This window comes from Hypanus sabinus, unplaced genomic scaffold (genome assembly GCF_030144855.1).
Source record: "Hypanus sabinus isolate sHypSab1 unplaced genomic scaffold, sHypSab1.hap1 scaffold_1166, whole genome shotgun sequence".
NCBI lineage: Eukaryota > Metazoa > Chordata > Chondrichthyes > Myliobatiformes > Dasyatidae > Hypanus > Hypanus sabinus.
Window position 1 is genome coordinate 14583 of NW_026779225.1, and position 23500 is coordinate 38082.

At 42.1% G+C, this 23500-nt stretch overlaps 1 long non-coding RNA gene across 1 annotated transcript; it reads right to left on the bottom strand.

Annotated features, from left to right (window-relative positions):
* Positions 1-1303: 1303 nt before the first annotated feature.
* Positions 1304-22313, bottom strand: LOC132386452 (uncharacterized). The gene is made up of 3 exons (XR_009509541.1): positions 22216-22313; positions 20316-20466; positions 1304-1393 (listed from the first exon to the last, which is right to left on the bottom strand). It is a non-coding gene; the product is annotated as an uncharacterized LOC132386452 (long non-coding RNA).
* Between the last annotated feature and the right edge of the window lie 1187 nt (positions 22314-23500).

The following is a 23500-nucleotide window of genomic DNA, read 5'->3' on the forward strand; positions in this document are numbered from 1 at the left end:
AGTAAATCCCTTCCCACAGACTGAGCAGGTGAACGGCTTCTCCCCAATGTGAACTTGCTGGTGTGCCAGTAGGTGGGATGACCGAGTGAATCCCTTCCCACACTCTGAGCAGGTGAACGGCCTCTCTCCAGTGTGAACTCGCTGATGCCTCAGTAGGGTGGATAGATCAGTGAATCTCTTCCCACAGACTGAGCATGTGAAAGGCTTCTCCCCAGTGTGAACTCGATGATGTCTCTGTAGATTGAATAACTGAGTGAATCTCTTCCCACATTCTAAGCAGGTAAACGGCTTCTCCCCAGTGTGAACTCGCTGATGCTTCCGTAGGGTGGATGAATCAGTGAATCTCTTCCCACATTCTGAGCAGGTGAACGGTTTCTCCCCAGTGTGAAATCGCTGATGCTTCTGTAGTGCGGATGAATCAGTGAATCTTTTCCCACATTCTGAGCAGGTAAACGGCTTCTCCCCAGTGTGAACTCGCTGGTGTCTCTGTAAGTGGGTTGACTGAGTGAATCCCTTCCCACAGACTGAGCAGGTGAACGGCTTTTCCCCAGTGTGAACTCGCTGATGACTCTGTAGGGTGGATGAATAAGTGAATCTCTTCCCACATTCTGAGCAGGTGAACGGCTTCTCCCCAGTGTGAACTCGCTGATGACTCTGTAGGGTGGATGAATAAGTGAATCTCTTCCCACATTCTGAGCAGGTGAACGGCCCCTCCCCGGTGTAAACTCGCTGATGACTCTGTAGGTGGGATGACTGAGTGAATCTCTTCCCACAGACTGAGCAGCTGAATGGCTTCTCCCCAGTGTGAACTCGCTGATGTACCAGTAAGGTGGATGACTTAGTGAATCCCTTCCCACATTCTGCGCAGGTGAAAGGCCTCTCTCCAGTGTGAACTCGCTGGTGACTCTGTAGGGTGGATGGCTGAGTGAATCCCTTCCCACAGACTGGGCAGGTGAATGGCTTCTCCCCAATGTGAACACGCTGGTGAGCCATTAGGTCAGATGACAGAGTGAATCCTTTCCCAGATGTTCAGCAGATGACCAGCCTCTGCCCAGTGTGAACTGACTGGTGTGTCCACAGGTGGGAAGACCGACTGAACGCCTTCTCACACACAGAACAGGTGAATGGCCTTGCCCAGTGTGAAATTACTGATGTACCTTCAATTGTGATAACCGACTGAATCCATTCCCACTGTCTGAACGGGTGAACAGCCTTTCTCCTGTGTAAAATGACGGGTTGCCAGTTGGTCAAATGACCGAATAAATCCATCCCCACAGTTGAGCAGGAAGGATGGTCGATTGAATCCCTTGCTCCTTAAATATCTAGAGAGAGACAACAAAACTGGTGTGCCGTGTTTGAACTTCCTGGAGACAAATTCCTTCTTGTTTTTAACCTGTAAAAAGATTTACAAAATCCATCAATGGGTGTAGGACAACATTTCAGATGAGATTACTTCAGTTACCAAGGTTTGACCTGGTATCGCACTGTTTCAGTGAGGTTCTACCCAAGTTGGACAGAGAAATCATCTCCTGACTGGGCAGAGTGCTGGTATCTGGAATGACCATCAATTCTTTGATGCTCTTCCTGTTTCTATAAGAATGGGGCATTTCTGTCATCTCCAATTTGTACCTTGGTGGAGTTAGACTCTCTCCATTGGTATTATTCCCTGTTCCTGCTGAGCTGCATGGGTGCCTGGCCCCACAGTAACAAAACCAGTCTCATGCAATTAGTCTTTCTTGATGTGCATCTAGGATTTTCTTTTATGTATTATTAACGTAAAGTGCCACAGTTTTAATGCCATATTAAAAATTCCTGTTGAGGTGAGTGGTTGGTCCGCACAACTGTTAAAAAGACAGAGTGAATTTTTGTAATATTTCACATTCTTGTAGAAAATTACAACACAGAAACAGGCCCTTTGGGCCATCTAGTCTGTGCTAAACTATTTAAACTGCCCACTCCCATACCCCTACCATCCAGGTACCTACATGAACCTCTGAAATGTTGAAATTGAGCTCGCATGCACCACTTGAGCTGGCTGCTCATTCCACACCCCGATGACTGTCTGTGTGAAGAAGTTTCCCCTCATATTCCCCTTAACATTTCACCTTTCACCCTTAACCCATGGCCTCTGGTTGTACTCCCACCCCATCTCAGTGGTAAAAGCCAGCTTGCATTTACACTATCTATGCCCCTCTATCACAATCAAATCTCCCCTCAATCTCCTACAGTCCAAGGAATAAAGTCCTGACCTGTTCAATCTTTCCTTATAACCCAAGTACTCCAGACCTGGCAACATCCTTGTGAATTTTCTCTGAACTCTTTCAAAGTCCTTACATCTTTCCTGTAGGTTGGTGACCAAAACTGTACTCAGTACTCCAAATTAGGCCTCACCAATGTTTTCTACAAGTCAACATAACATTCATCTATTGTTGTCAGTACTTTTGTTCATGAAGGCCATTGGGCTAAAATCTTCCCTTCCATCTCTATCTAACTGTGATACCACCTTCAGTGAATTAAGGACTTTCTTCTACAACAGGTCCCTTTCTTCTACAACACTCCTCCGTGCCCGACCAGTCACTGTGAAAGACCTCCCTCGGTAGGTCAGACCAAAGTGCAACAACTCACACTTGTCTGCATTAAATTCCTTTTTCCATTTCTCAAACCATTTTGCCAGCTGGTCCAGATCGCACTGCAAGTTTAAATGCTTTTTTGGCATTGACTAGATGGGACAAATAGCCTGTTTCTTTACTGAACTTCTCCATGTTTATATGGCAGAGAAGCTGGCCAAACTTGTTTGGAAGGGAAAGGGTAGGAGTGACAATTGAGCAGCAGTGGCTGGAGTTTCTGGAGCAATTTGGGACCTGAGTGATTCCACAGAAGTGGAAGCATCAGAAAGACAGGAGGACAGAACTGTGGCTAAAATGAGAAGCCAGAGCCAACATAAATGTCAAAGAGAGGGCAAACAAAAGAACAAATATTCGGAAGCTTTGAGAAACCAAAAGACAACAAAAAAATTCAGATGAGCTCAGTGCGTGGAATTATGACTTGTAGTCATTAATGGGTCTCGGTAGCACCCAACAGTCTGAGGCATTTAGTGGAATAATATATACGAGGCTTCAATTTCTCTTCAAAACCAAGGTTCCCTGGACCAGTTACCTTTCAACTTTCATTTTGGCAGGCACATACAAACTCTGCATCCTCAAAAATTCACATCTGAAGACCTCCCACTTACAGGTACTCCTTTGCCAGGAAACAACCTGTCCCAAACCACACTTGTCTGATCCTTTCTGATACCATCAAAATTGACCTTTCTCCATTTTAGAATCTCATCCCGTGGTCCAGACCTCTCTTTTTCCATATTTACTTTGAATCTCATGGCATTATGATCACTAATTTCTGTCACCAGCCCTGATCATTTCCTAACAGCTTATTGCACACTTCTACATCAGGAATTCTACGTATTGATTAAGGGCACATATGACAAACTCTACCTCATCTAGTCCTTTACAGTTTAGGAGTCCCAGTCAATATGTGGAAAGTTAAAATCACTTACTGAATCAACCTTTTTGTTTATTGGCATGGTCTGCAATCTCTCTACAAATTTGTTCCTCTAAATCCCTGAGACTGTTGGCTGCAACCAAGTCCCAATATTGGTTACAATATCATAATTCCCTAACTGAGCTCATCTGGCTTTCCTACGATGCTTCTTGCATTGTGATATACACAGCTCAGCACATTCATTGCACCAGGCTCAACCATCTAACTGCTGAATCTATCTATGATCTGAACATCTGACTGGTGTCAAGGAAACAAACCCTCCATCATTGTCACAAAAACAAAGGAGCTGATTGTGGACGACAGGAAGAATGGAGACAGGATAACCCCTATTGACATCAATGGATCTGCGGTTGAGAAGGTGAACAGCTTTAAGTTCCTCGGCATAAACATCACAAAGCACCTTACATTGTCTGTGCATACCGGCTGTGTTGTGAAAAGAGCACAGCAGTACCTCTGTCACCTCAGATAGTTGAAGAAGTTGGAGATGGGGACCAAAATTCTGAGGACTTTCTACAGGGAAACAATTGAGAGCACCCTGACTGGCTGCATCTCTGCCTGATATGGGAACTGTACTTTCCTTAATTGCAGGAAACCTCAGAGAGTGTTGCGGACAGCCCAGCACATCCGTAGTGGTGAACTTTCCACTATTCAGTACATTTACACAGACAGGTGTATAAAAAGGGCCCAAAGGAAATCAGGGACCAAATTCACCAAAACCACAATCTGTTCCTGCTGCCACCATCCAGGAAATGGTACCACAGCAAAAGGAGCAACAGGCTCCACCAGGTCATCAGACTGATTAATTCATGCTGATACAATTGCATTTCGATGTTATATTGACTGTCCTGTGTACAAACGATCTATCATAAATTACCATAAATTGCACATTGCACATTTAGATGGAGACATAACATAAAGATTTCTACTCCTCATGTTTATGAAGTATGTATCTAATAAAGTCAATTCAATTCAATTCACCCTCTCCATTATCTGTTTGGTCATTCTGGCTCCCATTCCCCTTACAGCTTATTTTAACCACATCACCCGCTTCACCCTCACTAGCACTAGCATGCCTTACCACTTGGATATCAGTCCCCTCTTGTTCTGTTCCCCTAACTAATGAATCCCCTATCACCCCTTTGACTGTCAGGTAATCCCCTTCACCACCAGTTTCTAAAGTGGTCTACCTTTTGTTGTGTTTGATGGGCACAAGAGTTCTCCGCAATGGCTATTTAACCTCATTCCCCTTCCTGACTCTCTCCCAGTTTCCTGTGTCCTGCTCCTTGGGTGTAACTCACCTCTCTTCATGTCATATCTATCACCCTCTCCAACTCCCAGATGATCCGGAATTTATCCATTTCAGGTTCCATCTCCTTAACGTACAGGGTGCACATCTTGTAGGTGAGGACATCAGGGACACTGGAGGTCTCACCACCTTCCCACCAATGTCCCCTCTAATTTGTAATGACCACTGTGCACTCAAATCCTGTACTGTGCACTATTTTTAACTCGGTGACATGTGCACAGTAAATTTTATACAGAGAGGTAATTGTTTTCACAGCTAGCAAATCACTGTTGATAAGTACTTTGATCTCCCCTGGGTTTGATCGAGTTCATCTGCACTCTCACACAACCTATGTAGTAGGGCTGTAACGGGTAATGAAGGATTTTCTCACCAAAGCTTTTGCATATTGCCCATATGTGGTTTGCTTGCTAAATTATGCTTTAAAAAGTCAGATTTGCAAATATTACTCCACTTCTTCCCACTTACAAATTCTCCAGCACCTCTTGCATTGCCACAATACACACAGGTAACACCAGTTTCTATATTGGGCATAAAGATTTCCCCTGAACCCTCCTGACGAATTAAGGGTATATAAAAAATTCATTTTGAACCTGTGTAACCTCTGGGTAAAAGAATAATTTGGAATGAATAGGAATTTTGAACTGGTGAACTCCGTCTTCAGCGTTTAGCTAAGACAGACTCATTACCCGTTCTCTGTGGCTTGCAGAGAGACACATTGAGAGCTGATAAGATTATACATTGTATCCTTGTTGTGAGTATCCTTGGAGGAGGACTCACTGATAGGGACAGGAATGAACATCTGTTTGTAATTAAGTCAGGGCCTTGCAAAGGGAATAACTGATAAGGACTGGACAGTCCACCCATCTATAACTAAAACCAAACTCTGTTATCTAAGTAATTAAGTTTTGCATCAACACACTTAGTGTGTGTGCCAGTTCAAATAACATCTTGCAATATTAATGTATGGGATGTACTATTTATAAATATATGGCTGTAACCCAAGTCATTCGACTTGTCAGAAGGTGGCAGTGCTCCCCTTTGACAACTGGGTCTCAAAACTCCTGCAGGCATTTGAATGCACAATAAACCATGGCGTCGATAAGAAGCTGGTCTCCTGAGTTTTATTCAGATTCAACTTTAACATTTGGCATCATGAACAGCATCCCAATATAGGTAGTGCCAAGCAGACGGGCTGAGTAAGCATCTGGACCACTCCGGGGACTGCGGAGACCGAAAGGAAGCCCAAAGGGTATTTGTCACTCACCGTTAGTTCCTTTGGACGTACGGTGCCTCACTCAAGGCTGATCACATAACTTGACAGGATCAGGAAAGAATTTGTTGGGAGATTTGTATAAGGTAGGCAAAATTTTACTAAGTGGCCAGGAGGCAGACATGCCAGGTAAATTCATCCATTAAGCAGGAGGTGCCAGCCGGGTACATTTATCTCATTGTTTATTGAGCAGGAGGCTTTGTGCCCAATAAATTACTTAGAGACCACTGGTCAATTGCAGACGATTGATACGAGTGGGCCAGCAGCAGCCCGACACAATTTGTGTGAGAGTTCTTCAGACAAGGAAAAATATTTGTGAATGTTGAGTGCTGTGCTGAATAAGAAATTGGGGAACAAAATGTAGCCACGGATGGGGGAGGGTGCAGGAGCCTGGGTTATTATCTCATGAGAACAAGCAGTAAATTTGATTTGGATAATGAATTGAGGAAAGAAGTGGAAATTGTTGAAAAGGGAATGGAAGGAAAAGGCAGTTGTAAAGCAGAACTTTGCTGGCTATGCCACTGGTGGCATAGTGGCTTCAGCGTTGGACTTAGAGGCAAGAGGTCCCGAGTTCGAATCCAGCCGACTCCCTTACACTGTTTCATCTGTGCTGGGTTAGAGCTGGTGAACAAAACAACTCACCCAGCAGAAGGCAATGGCAAACTACTGCTGTAACTTGCCTTGTACATGATTTCCCAACACCACACAGTGGCGTAGAAGGAAATCCTTGGCTAACTGGAATAAATTCCATATGTGACATACCTTTAAAGTGGAACAGTATATTATCAGCAAGTTGGAGGAATAATGCATGTGATAAAGGGATAGAGTCGTGGTCACCAACCATTTTAAGCCCAAGATCCCCTACCTTGGCCTTACTAAAATGCAAGATCGACCCAGATCAATTAGTTACACGCATGCACAGGAGGGCAGAAAAGACCGGAAATAAAACCCCACAACCTGGAAGTAGAAATAATGTATAAACACTGGGGCACCCGCCCTTTTTTTGCACCGCAGACCAGTTTAATATTGACAATATTCTTGCGGACCGGCTGACGGGGGATGGGGTGGGTGGGGGTGTGAACCACGATAGGGATACAGCGATACTCGAAGCAGGTTCCTTATGATCAGTCTATTCCGTAATATCGTTTTCGCGCCTCTCGGCACTTAGCTTCTGTCCCGTGCTGCTCACGTTTTCTCCGCTGAAAAAACTCAACACATTTGCATTTAAGTGCAGGGTGCTTGGACTCGGGGTACCGAAGCAGATTTGAGGGCTTCATTGCCTCATTGGACAGCCTCCTGCCCGCCCTCCACCAGATGCCTTGGCTTGGTTTGGTTGGTCGTGGGTTGGTTGAGAGGACAATGTCAGCGCCGGAGGTCCCTGTGCTGGGGCCGTGGTAGACAGTTTGGAGAGAGTGACCGACTGAGCAAGGAGTGTAACAGGGCACGCGCCCGCCCCCCCCTTGTAGGACCTATCAGCCGACAAAAGTTTGTTTCATCAGATCACAGCATGGTAGCTGCTCTGATACCTATGAAACGCTGAGCCCGAATTAGGTCGACGGCGAATATTTTAGCACCAGATTCCCCACGAACATTCAGTGTGCTAAACAGGTTTAGAGGCAGCACTCCAGGCCAGTAGTGACGGCACTTCCCACCGGCCGCCCGAGGCCAACTGGTGATCTCTGGCATGAGAGTGTCACTGCGGTTCGGCGACTGATGACCTCGCGTGCACTCAAGTTCAACAGTGGGCTGACAGGGAATGAGGAAAGGTGCAGCTGACTCATGTTGTTTCCTCGCGACCCAGTGGTTGGGGACCACTGAAGTATACTGTGTAGTGCGGGGGAGTTACACGCATGTAGAAAAAATGGAACTAAAACCCCACAACCCGGGAACAATCTCTCAACAGTTTCTTCCTTTCTTCCCTTTTCCCAGGATCTACTGAGGAAATCTCAAAAGCAGACTAGTCGATCACAATCAACAGCTTGGCGACCACTAGGATAGAGGTAAGTACTGCAGAAGGAACACCAAAGTTTGGGAGACGTTACAAACGGAGCATGAATGGATGGATGGGCGCCGAAAACAACAGCAGGAAAAACAACGTAAGCAAACCAAGGCCGGTCTACATAGGAGAGAAAGGCAGGAATGTCAGTCTAAAGTTACAACTGATAGGGAAACATGGAATCCCGAACCCATGTCTGGCATATCGACACTGTATGAGTTTTGTGGCCTGCTAAAGCACTTTCTTAGGAGACCAAGCCTTTAATGATGGGAATCTGCCCCCCCCCCCCCAATTTAATGTCTTACTGCTCCAATGCTTACCAACTAAGTTAGCCAACAGCATTAACAAATAATATGGATTGGCCTGACAATGACCAAAATTGAATGCAATGAGCTTTGACATATCATTGGACCGGGGCTTTCAAATGCCTATCAACCCCGAAGAGAACTAATATTACAGGTGAATGGAGACTGTCTCTGTCTGTCGATGGAGTAGCACTAATTCTGTGCTGCTCTTAGTTTTCTCTCCCGCTCACAGCTTAAATTTTGAATTTCAAATTTTTAATTGCTGATTCTTGAAGGGGAGTGACATGTCTATGTCTACGAGAAGTGGGAAGAATCTGCATGAACCTACTGACAAAGGTAATGAAAAAGGAAAGACATCGAAGGAAAGATCTGATGAAATGCCATCATGGGCTGAAGATATTGTTCGGACACTGAAATCAATTCAAGATCAGAATAAGGCAATTAAAGATCAACTGGAAAAGAATATAATGAAATGAACTTATTTCTGGGAAAACTTAAAGATATGGAAACTCAAGTTACTAATCATGAAGAGGAATTGAAGTTAACTAAGCAAAAACTGTCTGAAACTATAACCTGTTTGGAAAAAAATCGTTAATAAGATTATTGATTTGCAAACTAGGTCTCGCAGAAACAACATACGAATCATTGGATTGCAGTAAGGAGCTGAAAATGGAGACATAATTGTTTACTTTGGTAAGCTCTTTCATGATCTATTTCTGACTATTTCATCACAGCTACTTGCTATTGAAAGAGCACACAGGCTGTCCACTTCGAAATTTAAAGACTCAACCAGATCAAGATCTGTTTTGGCTTGTTTTCATCACTTTAAAATAAAAGATCAAATAATGCGACAGGGAAGAAAACAGAGTTTTCAGATTCAGTGAGTCTGAGCTCCGTTTTTACGAAGATTATCCAAAAGAAGTAATGGAACAAAGAGCAAGATTTGCTTTGGTAATGAAACAAGCATATGATAAGAAACGATTCCCCTCTTTGAGTTACCCGACAAGAATGAAAGTTTTTCCTCCTAATTCTTCCCCATGTACTTTCTTTGACCCAAAAGTCGAGCTGGATTTTGTCCAGGCTATACCAGTCACCACCACTGACGTTACTACTGAATGAACTATCTGAAAAGCTGTTTGTTTATCTGTATATTACTCACACTACAAAAAGAAGATATATGAAGGCTATTTGGATATTTCATTGACAGATTAATAAAAGAAGAAAAGAAAACCTGCTCATCATTACATCCTATTGGATTTTTGTTTGGAAAGAACATTTACGGATCAAGTTTGACTGTTTAAATGGTTAATTACATATTTGACTGAGAAAAGAGGACAATAGGATTTGTTCCTTTTATCTAATATTTGGTTTGATTTTTTTTGTTATTTCTTAAATTACTAACTGGTAGTTTTTTTTTCTACCAACAGGGTTTCTTTTTATATATTTATCTGGGAGGGTTAAGTTACTATGATTTTACTAATTAATATTTCCATCAATTTAGATCAGTTAAGTATACTATTAACTTCTTTTCATCTGTTTTATTATAGCGCCCTATAACTGAATTTAAAGTTTTCTTAGGGATTTAAAGCTAAACTTAAGATGGGGCTGGCTATTCTCTATAAGAGATTATGTTATTTTGGTTCTTTTACTGTTTAACACATGATAGAATGTAAACACTCTCCTTTGTTGAGACTTTACTGTCTTTCTTGCAAGGTCATTTTATTTATTTTATGTACTGGCTGGGGGGAGGCAGAGATGAGAACAACAGAGTGGCCCATGTCTTTGCATCTATCTTAGTTCACTTGCCTTTTTTTCAGGCTTTTGGGAGGGTGGGTGGGTTTAAAGTTAGGAGTTTTTTTTTCCCCATTGGGTGGTTCCAGAGCATGCGTGTTTTCTATCTGGCTTTATTCTTCATCACTGCCATCTTTGATAATCCCGTATTGGTATGTGTTCTGCACATGTATAAAGTAAATTAGAATAAAATTATAGTATGGCAGTTAAATGGATTCATGTAATCATTTGGAATATACTTGGTTGGAATTATCCTATTAAACAAAAAAGACTTAAAATTATTAATCGGTTCCAAACTGATATAATTTTTGCTCAGGAGACGCATAACAAGGCAGGAGATCAAAATAGATTTTTTCGCTGGTGGAATGGAAAACAGCTCCATGCTACTTCTCAGAGCAAAAGTAAGGGTGTGTCTATCTTTATTAAATCTAATATATTTACTCAAGAGGATAATGGTCCTCATTAGGTCAGATTCTAATGGTAGATTTTTAATTGTTAAAGGAGTGACTTGTAATAGAATGGTTGTTTTGGTTAATTTGTATGGTCCTAATTTAGATGATCCTGCTTTTTTTAAAAAAAAATATCTGCTTTACTGCCAGATTTAAATGAGTATATGTTGTTAGTGGGTGGGGATTTTAACTGTTGCTTAAATCCTATGACTGATAAGAGCTCAACTAATCAATGACTTCCAAATCATTTTGCATCAGATATTAACTCTTTTTTGACCAATTTTGTGTTGATCGAATTATGGAGGCATTTACACCCTGATAACAGAGAATATTGTTTTTCTTTCCATGTTTATAAAATATATTCAAGGATTGATTATATTATAGTTGATCCCTGTCTTTTGCCTAATGGTAAAAACTGTGAATATGACGCTATTGCTATACCTGAGCATGCGCCTTTGAGTTTGTCCTTTGAATTTGATGATGACATTTTTGGCCGTCCACCATGGCACATGTCTCAGACTTTATTGCAAAGCTCTGACTTTATCCGTTTTATCAAAAGCCAGATTAAAGAATTTTTTACTTTTTAATGATATAAGTGGTATGTCTAAATTAATTATATTGGATACATTCAAAGCATTTTTAGGTGGTCAGATTATTTCTTATTCAACTAAACTTAAAAAACAGACTGAAGCAAAATTAGATAAAATTTCAAAACAAATTAAAGATTTAGATAATATCTATGTGACTTACCCTAATATTGACATTTAAAAAAAGGGTGGAACTTCAATCATAATATAACCTATTATTAACGCATTCAATTGAAGTTGATCTATTTAAGTTAAAGACCCAATTTTATATGTTTGGAGATAAAAATAATAAACTACTTGCATCTCAATTAAAATCAGCTGGAGCCAAGAGGCAAATTTTGGAAAATTCGTAGAAAAGATGGTACCCTGGCTCGGGATTATGAAGAAATTTATAAGATTTTTCAAGACTTTTATAATGAACTTTATAAATCTCAATGTCCAGTGGACTCTTCTGAAATGAATGTTGTGTTTTTTTACAAATGATTGCTTTCCCTAAAATTTCTGTTGAGGATCAAAAAACTCTGGATGCCTAAATTACTGAATCCAGAATTCATGAAGCTATTTTCTCAAGGCAATCTGGTAAGGCCCTGGGACTTGCCGGTTATCCTGTAGAATTTTATAAAAAATTTGGAAAATTGCTTTCTCCGTATATGTTGGAGATGTTTAAAGAATCTTTTGTGAAAAGTGATTTACCCTCTACTTTTTATGAAGCTTCTATTTCTTTAATTCTCAAAAAGAATAAAGATCCTTCTGATTGTGCCTCATACAGACCTATTTCATTATTGAATGTTGATACTAATATTCACTTAAAGATAATGGCCAATCTGTTGGAGAGTATTTTGGGTAAAATCATTTTTAAAGATCAAACAGGCTTTATAAAGGGTCATTATTCTTTCTCAAATATTCGGAGATTATATAACATTATACATTCACCTTCTTCTAAAACTCCACAATGCCTTATATCTTTGGATGCTGAAAAAGTATTTGATTAAATTGAATGGAAATATTTATTTAATACTTTAGAAAAAAATGGTTTTGGTATTAATTTTAATAATTGGATAAAAATGATATATAAAGCTCCTATTGCTGTTGTTATCACTAATAACTGTAGGTCTCCTTTTTTCAGCTATCACGGGGGACAAGCCAAGCTTGTCCATTAAGTCCTTTGTTATGTAAATTAAGATTCGAGCCCCTTGCTATTGCTCTTTGTGAAGCCGAAAATATTCATGGGATTTTTGTGAATGAGACCATGCACAAGATCTCTCTTTACACTGATGATCTATTGGTATAGATATCCAAGCCTGAATAATCTATTCCTGCTTTGCTAAAATTATATGACTAAATCGGGGACCTTTCAGGATACAAAATAAATTTTAGTAGAAGTGAATTACTTCCTTTAAATGTATCTGTCTCTATATATGATAATATTCCTTTTAAAGTTATGGATTCTTTTAGATATTTAGGGGTTATAATTACTAAAAAATATCAGGATCTTTATAAAGCCAATTTTCCTCCTTTAGTGGATTTTTTTAGATTTGTTTTTACAAGACTGTTTAATGTCTTTTTCACAGTTAATGGACAAATATGATATCTCTAATACACATTTTTCAGATATTTACAGGTTGGGAATTTTTTACGTGATTTTTTAACCAATTTACCCCTTGGCCTGCTCTTTAAATTTGGCTTATGCTATTTTTCAGTTTAAACCTTGTCAAAAACAATTAATAGTAATCCTTTATAAACAGTTAATGAATGCTCGCATGTCGCCTAATGATAGGGTTCAACGCACCTGGGAAGTACAACTTCAACATTCACTTTCAGATAATCAGTGGAGTAAAATTTATTATTTAGTCAATAATTCACCTATCTCCACATGCCATATCTAAATTCAGTTTAAGATAGTACACAGGGCCCATATGTCCAAAGATAAATTGGCTCATATTTTTTCTAATATAAGCCCTATTTGTGACAGATGTACTGAAGAAGTAGCTACTCTTATGTTTTGGTCAGGTGCAAGTTTAAACAATTTTTGGAGGGATGTGTTTGGAATATTATCTAAAGTTATAGATGTGGATGTTCAACCTAATCCACTTACAGCAATTTTTGGGATTATTCCAGAAGAAGCACGCAAAATGTCTGCTTCCGCCCAACAAAATTTTTATATTTATTTCAGAATATTCCTGTTTTTGTTTACTAAGAAGTTTTTTTGATCGGATTGGTTCTATTATTCTATCTTTTATTTGGGATAATAAAAGACCAAGAATTGGTAAATGTCATTTGCAAAAGTTGAAAAAGGATGGTGGTCTCACTTTGCCTAATCTATGAATGTATTATTGGGCTGTTAACGCGGTGTATGTCCTTCTGATTACATTGGGTTGATAGGAATGAACAGCCAATATGGGTAGACCAGGAACCGAGAGCTGTGAAACAGTTTTATTTAACTTCGTTATTCGGAGTTACCTATACAATTAGCTAACGTTGCTAATTTAAACCTATATCCTGTGGTTAAGCACTCTTTACAAATTTGGATCCAGTTCCGCAATTTTTTTAATCTTAAAAAGGTTAAACTTTGTAGTATAATTTATCATAATTACTTTTTTAAACCTTCTTGGAGTGTTGCAATTTTTTTTTTACTTTGGAAAAATAAAGGTATTAATTTGTTTTTGGATTTATTTAAAGAAGGCAGATTGAGGTCTTTTGAACAATTTGTCGATAAGTATTCTCTCTTATATTCACATTTTTTACAATATCTTCAAGTTCGACATATTTTACAAAAATATTTAAATAATTTTCCTTACATATTGGAGGCTGATTTGTTAGATACTATTATGAATATGAACCCCTCGTTGAACGGTTCTGTTGGAAGAATTTATAATTTATTATTACAAAGGGATAAGCGTCCTTTACTTCAGATTAAATGGGACTGGGAGAAGGAACTCAATTTCTCTTTTATATGGCAGAATTGGACATGGATTCTGAAGCTGGTTAACTCTTCTTCGATCTGTGCTAGTCATTCACTGATTCAATTTAAAATTGTCCATTATTACCATTTGACGAAGGAGAGACTTCCGAAAATATTTCCCAATGTTGACAAGTATTGGGATAGATGTAAAAATGAGATAGCCACACTGACACATGTGTTCTGGTGAAGTTCAATATTAAATCAGTTTTGGAAGTCAGTCTTTTCGACAATTTCTAAAGCACTCAGAATCAACTTACAACCTAATAAATTGACTATGCTTTTTGGAATAATTCCTCAAAATATCCATGGTGTTTGTTACATTGACAGCTAGGAGGGCCACCTTGTTGAAATGGAAGGATATATCAGCTCCTACTTTGTCACAATGGCTCTCTCAGGTGATGCTGTGTCTTGGAGAAAATTAGAAGTCGAACCTTTGTACTTTTATTTGATTTTGAGAACAGATGGGGCTCATCTGTTCATTATTATCATTTCAGTTAACTGATAGATTTCCTCCACGATCTAAATGTAAATTTTTTTGATATATCTTTTCTTTCTTTTTGGCGGTTTGATGTTTATTTTTAGAAGCTTTTTGTATGACGCACGGCTCCGGGGTTGTACCTCCAATGGGTTTCTTTTTTTCCCCCTCACTTTTCTTTCTTTTAATTTACAAAATTTTCAATCCTTAAGATCATTTCCTCTTTTATGAGGCATTGTAAGTGTTGTTACTTCAATGCTCTTGTGCTATTTTTGAATAATAATAATAATAAAAAGATATGAAAAGAATATTAAAGGTGAATATGTTCAGTGGGAAGAAGGATGTGAGCAGGCTATATCTGCGGAACAGAAATGGGAACAACCACCTTCCACGGGACAGGTGGGGACAACAAACCATTTAGAAATTGACAAGCAAGGATGCTTCCTACCGTGAGTACCACACCTCAGGAAGAGCCCAATGTAATATTGACAGTTGCTGCTATTCCAGTTCCGTATATGATTCATATGGGGGCACCTACAACCACTCTCAATCGGGAAATAGTATCGGAAAAGGGATTGCAGTTCTCAGACGCAACATTCACTCTGTCTGGGTTTGAAGGCATGGAATGTACGTATTCACATAACCAGCCACTGGAGGTGGAATTCCACGGGAACCATTGTGAGGTTTCATTTACAGTCAGCACCCCGCAGTCGGGGGTGTAATCCAGCAGGGTGAGACTTGCTCTGTCTGTTGGAAGTCGAGATTCCCTGCACAGGCAATGGTGTCACCCTGTGACAGGTGAACAACTGACAGCTTCCTCAATTTCCGACCCCCCTTGTTGTGGGCACCTAATCTGGACTCCACTGCATTTGAACCCCTTCTGCCAGTGGTCGACCCCTACGTGACTCTGTGCTATGACCCTACGGGGTGCTCAGCTGAGGAAAGCCAATGTTATGCACCCCTCGAGGGACAGAAGTTCCCAGTCATGGTGATTGGAGAGGTTAAAGGAGAAGTGGGCAGTGCATTACTGGCCGAATTTCCGGATTTCCTTTGGCGACAGACAGAACTGGTGGTTCCCCATACCGCTGTTAGTGTTTGCCCTGGGTTCAAGCCAAAGAGCCCAGATTTCATTGCCTACACCTTGCTGAAACAAGCCTCCAGCACCGAGGTAGACTGGCAAGACCTGGCTGTGGTCCAACTCCGATACTGGAAGGAGTCTGAGGTGAAAACGGGACATCTGGTAAGACATTCTTTTAATATTGACCGATCCCAAGATGCTGTACCACATCTCTGAGCAAATTCAGGCCATGAAGTCGGTCGCACCAACTGTCCCCCTATCCAGATCACTGTGAAAGAAGGACAGACTCTCCCATCCATTCTGCAATACCCCCTCTAGCCCGTCCGGATCACAGTGAAAGAAGGACAGACTCTCCCATCCATTCCACAATACCCCCTCTAGCCCGAAGCAATTTTATGAGGATGGAAACTCTTTTGTAGATCCAGCAGGGAAACGATATTCTTGCTATGCGATAGTGACAGACAGTGAAATTGTTCAGCAAGCTTCTTTTGAAGCATCTGACTCCGCCCAGAAGGCTGAGCTGTTTGCTCTGACTCGTGCTCTGTTGCTGGGAACGTTTACACAGATTCCCGTTATGCATTTGGGATTGTACATGACTACGGGGCTCTCTGGGAACATTGAGATTCCTGACTTCCTCTGGCCACCCCATTAGTAATGCCACCTTTGTAAACAACTTACACACCGCTGTACAGCTACCTCGAGTTTTGGCTATTATGAAATGTGCAGCCCACACTCGCTTGTCCGACTGTGTCACTAAACACAATGCTCCAGCAGATCAAACAGTGAAAAGTGCGGCACTATCCTCAGTAGTTGTAGCTTCCTCGGGTTCCCCGTCAAGCAACCCTCCATGACTAAAGCAGAATGGGTTTGCCAGACATGTGGGAGGTAAATAATTTTCAGGGGGACGCCTCTGAGGAAGAGCGCAAACTGTGGTCACAGATGGGATGCCAGAAAGACCAAGACCTAGCTTTTTGGATTACCCCAGCGGGACAGGTTTGTGTTCCTACACAGTTTTTACCAATATTGGCTGATTATATACATGATTTACCACCCCTGGGAAAGGAGGGAATGGTTGGTAGCCTGCACCCTGCACAGCGGGTACGAGTCCCTTGACAGGTGGACGTTTTTCTGTCTACAAATTGATTTTATTGAATTACCAATGGCCCACACTCTGTGGTGAAAGTAAACGAAGGGGTATGTAACGAACTAGCTATCAAGCAACAATTCCACTGTGTACACCACCCACGGGCCGCTGGCAGAGTGGAAAGAGCCAAAGACACTCTGAAGAGTAAATCGGCCAAACTAACGGCGGAGGCTGGACTCACTTGGTTGAAGGTCCGACCATTAGCCCTATTCCACTAGGGTTACCCCATAGGGGAAAGCGGGGTTGTCACCAGTTTAAAACATTTATGGATGGCCCATGAGGATATCCTGGGGACCAATACCTTGTGCACCATTGTTCCCAGAAAGCCTACCAGCAAAACTAGATATTGGAAGAGATGCAGAAATAAATATGCCAACTAACCAAAATTTTCCAAGCGTTACATTCACAGGTATGACAAGCTTACAAGGAAGAGAACTACCTTGCAGAGAGGAGTGACTATCCCACCATAGAACCTGGGAATTTATCCTGATCAGGAACTGGGACTGAGGGAAAGTTGGACCTCGGTGGAGAGGACCATATGAAGTGTTACTGACCACTCCGACGGCTGTGAAACTGAAGGGGCAATACATTGAAGAGACTGCAAAGATGTTACTGAAGGAACTAAGTAGAAGGACTCTCTCGGACTAAAGGAAATTGTATTGGTTGATAGTGGAGAGTGATGAACCTCTAGGTTTCTTGCCGTGGATTGTCATTTTAAGAGATAGTGCCTGAGTGACGTCAGCCGGCAGATTTCTTGGGGAGAGGGGGAAAGACAGGGAGAGAGAGAGAGGGGGGAGAGGGAGAGAGGGGGGAGAGGGAGAGAGGGGGGAGAGGGAGAGAGGGGGGAGAGGGAGAGAGGGGGGAGAGGGAGAGAGGGGGGAGAGGGAGAGAGGGAGGGAGGGAGGGAGGGAGGGAGGGAGAGAGGGAGGGAGAGAGGGAGGGAGAGAGGGAGGGAGAGAGGGAGGGAGAGAGGGAGGGAGAGAGGGAGGGAGAGAGGGAGGGAGAGAGGGAGGGAGAGAGGGAGGGAGAGAGGGAGGGAGAGAGGGAGGGAGAGAGGGAGAGAGAGAGAGAGAGAGAACACGAACGCACGCTGGAACTTGACCACACAGCATGTTTACACATCCCAGTTTGTTTCATTGAAGCAAGGATTATTCATCCATTGTATACCGAATGTGTGATTGTCACTTTGTTTGATCCATTGGAGTGGATCTGTTGGTTTGGGAGTGTCCTGTGTGGACCACTTGTGCTAACCCTTGCCTGGGTGTGGTAATTCACTTGAAGAGGTACTCCTGTGACAAATCACTGTTGGTGATAATTCGTATAATCCAAGTGGGGATTTTGTTGGAGTATCTCGTGGCTACCACTTTTGTTAACCCTTAGCAGAATTCGGGTGTGTTCTGTGGTAACCACTTGTGAGAAGGGATATTCTGTGGAAATCACTGTCGGTAATACTTTGTGTGTTGGATCTGGATTGGGAGTACCTTGCGGAATCTACCTGTGTGTTAACCCTTGCTTGGGTGGTCATTCCCTTTGAAGACTTATCCCTGTGATAAGCTAATTTTGGTGATATTTTGTATGTGGATTTAGAGCAACGATGGATAAGACCTACAGCGACTGTTATCCTGTTTTACCACCGTGGAATTTGTGGAATTCAGCGTAGTTGCCTTCTCTCGACATTCACCTTGGATTAAAAATCTCTCTCTTGTCATTTATTCCATGGCTTAACTGAACTTTCATGCTTCACCATCCCAAGACTTTGAGCTTGGTATTCCCTGAGCTCAGTGGTTTGGGAGTTATATTTACACATATGTGTACTCATAACACCTTTAACTTCAGATTATTTTGCTTAAGTTGTTATACAAGTAGATACTAATAAAGACAGTGCTTTTAACATCAAAACTGGACTCCAGGTGTTGTCTATAGCTGCTGGTTCATTTAAACCATTACGGGTGCGTAACAGTGGTGTTTGTGTTTATGTCTTTGAGAGGGCTCACCCCAGCATCCAGTTAAGATTTTCCTGTCTCTGTCACACTTATGCCAAATGGGTAGAACTAGGGGCCCGGACAGACACAGTGTTTTGACAGATGTATCTCAGGCCCCCACCAAACAGAACTTCCTACACTGGGAAACATGCTTCCTGGCCATAACTGCAGGTGCCCAGCAGCGGAGAGGAATAACTGAGACTGAGCGATCTTTAATGATAGTTTTTCTCTCCTATGGAGTAGCCGGGAATTCACAAGAGATAATCAATTTGACTACAGCACTTGAGGACCTGGCCTCAATACTGCAGGGGCCCTGTGACAGAAACACAGGCCCAAGTAACAGAAATACCCACTGAAATGATTGCAATCTGGCAAACAGTCGTACAGAATCGTACGACTTTAGATTTTATCCTCGCTGAGAAAGGGGGAACTTGTGCTATTATTGACACAGAATGCTGCACCTATATCCCTGATGAGTCTACTAACGTTACATCCCTCTCCCAGCACACTGCCAAGGAGACTGACAGCATCAAGAGAGTAGGGCAGGATTTACACGGGTTCACGGAAGGGTCGAAAAAGTGATCTTCGAAGGCCTGTTTGTAATATGTTGAGCATGATATTGCATTATGTCCTAATAGTTGTACGTATCATTGTTATAATTACTGATGTATGCTGTTTTTCCCACTGAGAAGTCAAAGCTGTACTTGGTTGCTTTCTCTGTAAAAAATTACTGTTTTGTTGCTCATTTAATGATCAAAAAGGAGGGAATAATGAAGTATGGTTTAACACTTCGTTAAACTATAACAGCCTGTTTTTCTGAAAGAAACTGCTGATGATCAACAGATGTACTAAGCCATGCTGAGCCATATTTCTTCTTGAGGGTAGCTAGCTAGGTTTTCAGGACACTCATCACCTTGTGTGTTCATGCGCAGAGATAGGACAGTTTCAGTCTGTTCTGTGTGTGTAAGCCATTATGACTATTTTGTCATTTGTCTTTAGGGGCTCCAGCCTGTCGTAGTAAATAACTTTGGTTCCAGCCTGTCTAGTGTGTGGAGTATCTGGATGGATATATCTGTGGTGAAGGGGAATTGTTAGTCAGTTAGTGGATTGGGTGGGAACAGTCATTGACTGTTCCTGTTTGAGTGACTAACTGAGTAAGCCCCAGGTACTTGGAATAAAGAGTTTGTACTAATACAGTCTCTGAGAGACTCTCTCCAGATTCAACTTCCACAGAATGGGATTGGTTTCAAAGGGCTGGGCTGCTGGAAGAACAGTACCAGACCTGGACTAATTGCAACCGGGTCTGACAGAGGCATAAATGGTTCTTCAGAGCACATACAGTCTCACTCCTACCTTCCCTTGTGCAGGTATGTAATGTCTAAAGGACCAGTGTTTGAGTAAAGGAGACTCACCAAACTTTCTCCTGACTGAATCACTGGAATCTCCGAGTCAGATGGGTTCTCTCCAGTCGATGCTCTCAATCCTTGGGCTGGTTCACTTGTTGCTGTTCCCTCATCTTCAGTCCTGGGTTTTCTTCCAATAAATCTCTCACTGCAGGTCTAACTTTAACATGAAAGATAATGAAGCACATTAACAATACAAAGGAGGACCAAACATTTCTGCTTAATGTTACTAGGAACAAAACTCACTGAAATTTAAACGTTGAAGGCAGATATAATGATCTCAGTGAACAATCTTTTATTGTCCCTCACATGACACAAAAGAATATGGGATAAGAAGGAGCCATCATTCAGTCATGGTAAGACATAAGGAACAGAATTAGGTGATTTGATCCATCTAATCTGATCCACCACTCAAACACGGCTGATTTTTATTCCCACACTATATTCCTGCCTTCCTCCTGTCACCCTGAAGCTATTTAGCAATCTTGAGTATATTAATCTCTGCCATAAATATACCCAAATCACAGCCTCAACCAACCTCTGTGGCAACAAATTCCACACTTCGGACACCTAATGGCAAAAAAAAATTTGCAACTGCATTTTAACTGGAAGCATCTTTATTCTGAGATTGTGCTGTCAGATCACAGACTCTCCGTCTAATGGAAACATCCTCTCCATGTCCACTGTATCCAGGCTGTTCAGCATTCGGTAGGTTTACATAACCAAAGCTCGCCTCCACAAACCCCACTGTCCCTCTGAACTCCATCCAGCACAGGTCCAGAACCATCAAATGCTCCTCACACATAAAGCCGATCATTCCTGAGATTATTCATGTGAACCTCATTAGCAACAACTGTACTGAACACATTTCCAGCAATAACAGACAAACTGGTACCAGGATAATTGACAGGGAAAAGTTCTGCTTTCTTTACTGTTCTACTATCACAGATCGAGTCATTTCCATTTCCAGGTTAAATGTAATAAAAAGAAAGTGGAATTACCAGAAACACTCAGCAGGTAAGGAACAGCTGCGAGGAGGGGAACAAACTTTACAATTCAGGTTAATGACGTTTCGTCAGAATGACTTCAAACATTTCGTTTTTAGTGCAACTTGAGATTCTGCCTGATTTCCACCGAGTGACAGACTGGTGACAGTGAGGGGTCCGCTCACACAGTTTGAACACCAGACTCACGGGTCTATTTCTACTGTTGTAAACACGGAAAAGCCGGTCCGGAGACGTCAGAACACACCACAGCTACTGAATTAATTATACATACTACTGTATGAAAGATTCAAAAATGACAAAGTTAGAAGATACAACTAGAACTTTGTCATATATACTTTGACCCTCACCAACTTTTTATCAACACACCATAGGAAGTTTCCCATCCGGACACTTCACGCTTTGCATGGTAACTGCTCCGCCCGTGACTGAGAGGAACTGCACAGTCTTTTGGATCCAGATCAGTCCTCGGTAAAGCAGGCAGTGAAATAAAAGATTCCCACAACCTGGGACGTTCTCCTTTCTCACCCACCCCAGTCCGGGAGAAGACACAACAGCCATAAAGCTCCAGGACAAAAGCGAGGAGCCTTTGGAAGCGAGACGTGTTCGGGAAATTAATGGGACTCAGTGGCCAAAATCACACCACGTGATCTTGTGTGACAACGCGGAGGGCGGGGCGAATCTGCAACACACAGCGTCACGTGACCTGTCGGCGGGACTTCTATTTAAATTCTGCAGAAACAGACAGCCTGTGCTCCTGTTTGGATCGTTTAATGCAGATTAAGTGGAGTCGACACATTTCTGACGAGCCCAGATAACTGGAAAATAAATGATTAACTGGCCCTCAGTTCGGGGCTCACGGCCAACATCGGATCTCCCCGCTCGGGATCCGGCTCAGTACTTACCGATGGGAAAGTGATATCTTCGGCCCCCAAACAGTGATCCCGACGGAAGAGACGAAAGTCTTTCCCGATCACACAGCCGACCAACTTCAGCTCTGAGCGGAGAGGATAACACCGTCCACCCGGAGACTGTGAACATGCGCGAAGAGATTGTTACATCATCGGGAGGCGGGGCCTCGGTAACAGACGCGCAGATGTTGCCCATCTGCGGTTAAATGGGAGGGGCAAACGGGATCACGTGTCAGGATTGGTGACACATCCCCCCCTCTCCCAGGCAGAGACTCCAGCTACTCATTAGTCTGTGGAAAGAAGCAAACTTGCCGCTCACATCTCCTCTCACCTTAAATGTATTAGACATTTCAACCCCCAGGAAAAATATATCGTCTGTCCACTCTATCTATTCCTCTCGTAATCTTATAAACGTCAATCCAGTCTTACCCCAGCCTGCGCCGCTCTGGAGAAAACAACACAAGTTTGTCCAGCCTCTCGTTATAGCTCATGCCCTCTAATCCAGGCAGTGTCCTGGTAAACCTCTTCTGTGCCCTGTCCAAAGCCCCGACATCCTTCCGAGAATGGGGGCGACCAGAACTGTATGACACACTCCAGATGTGCTCTAACTAGTTCTATAAAAAAGTGTTATGAGCTGTAACGTTTTAGAAACGAACCAGCAGCAATAGAGTTCACACTGGAGTCTGGTTTTGATGTTAAAGCCATTGTCTTTAGTAGTATCGACTTACAAATATAGTAACAACGAAATAAAGGAAAGTTACCAGTGTTAAGTGCATATATGTATAAATATAATTACCAGACTCTCGAACGTAAGGGAACAAAGCTTAGAGTCTTGAGATGGTAAATTAGGAAAGTTCAGTAATCCACGGAATAAATGATGGGAGAGAGATATTTGTAATCCAGGGTGAAACGTAGAGAAAAGGCCGTTACTTCAAAATAACCGTCGACGAAGTTCTTATCCGTTGAATCCGTCCACATACGAGTTATCAGCGAAAGTGACCTGTCAGAGGAATACCGTCTTCCAGGGGTTACCACACAACATACCCAGGCAAGGATTAACACAAGATATTCCAAAAGCCACTCCTATGGATTATACGAAGTGACAGCCACAGACATTCGTTGTGGTTCCGTGTACAGATGATTAACCCACTCTTGTGGGCATAGGAGAATTCCAAGCCTCAGCTGCGACTAACTGAAGCGATCAGCTTTTCCAGTCTCTCTCTCTCTCTCTCTCTCTCTCTCTCTCTCTCTCTCTCTCTCTCTCTCTCCTCTCTCTCTC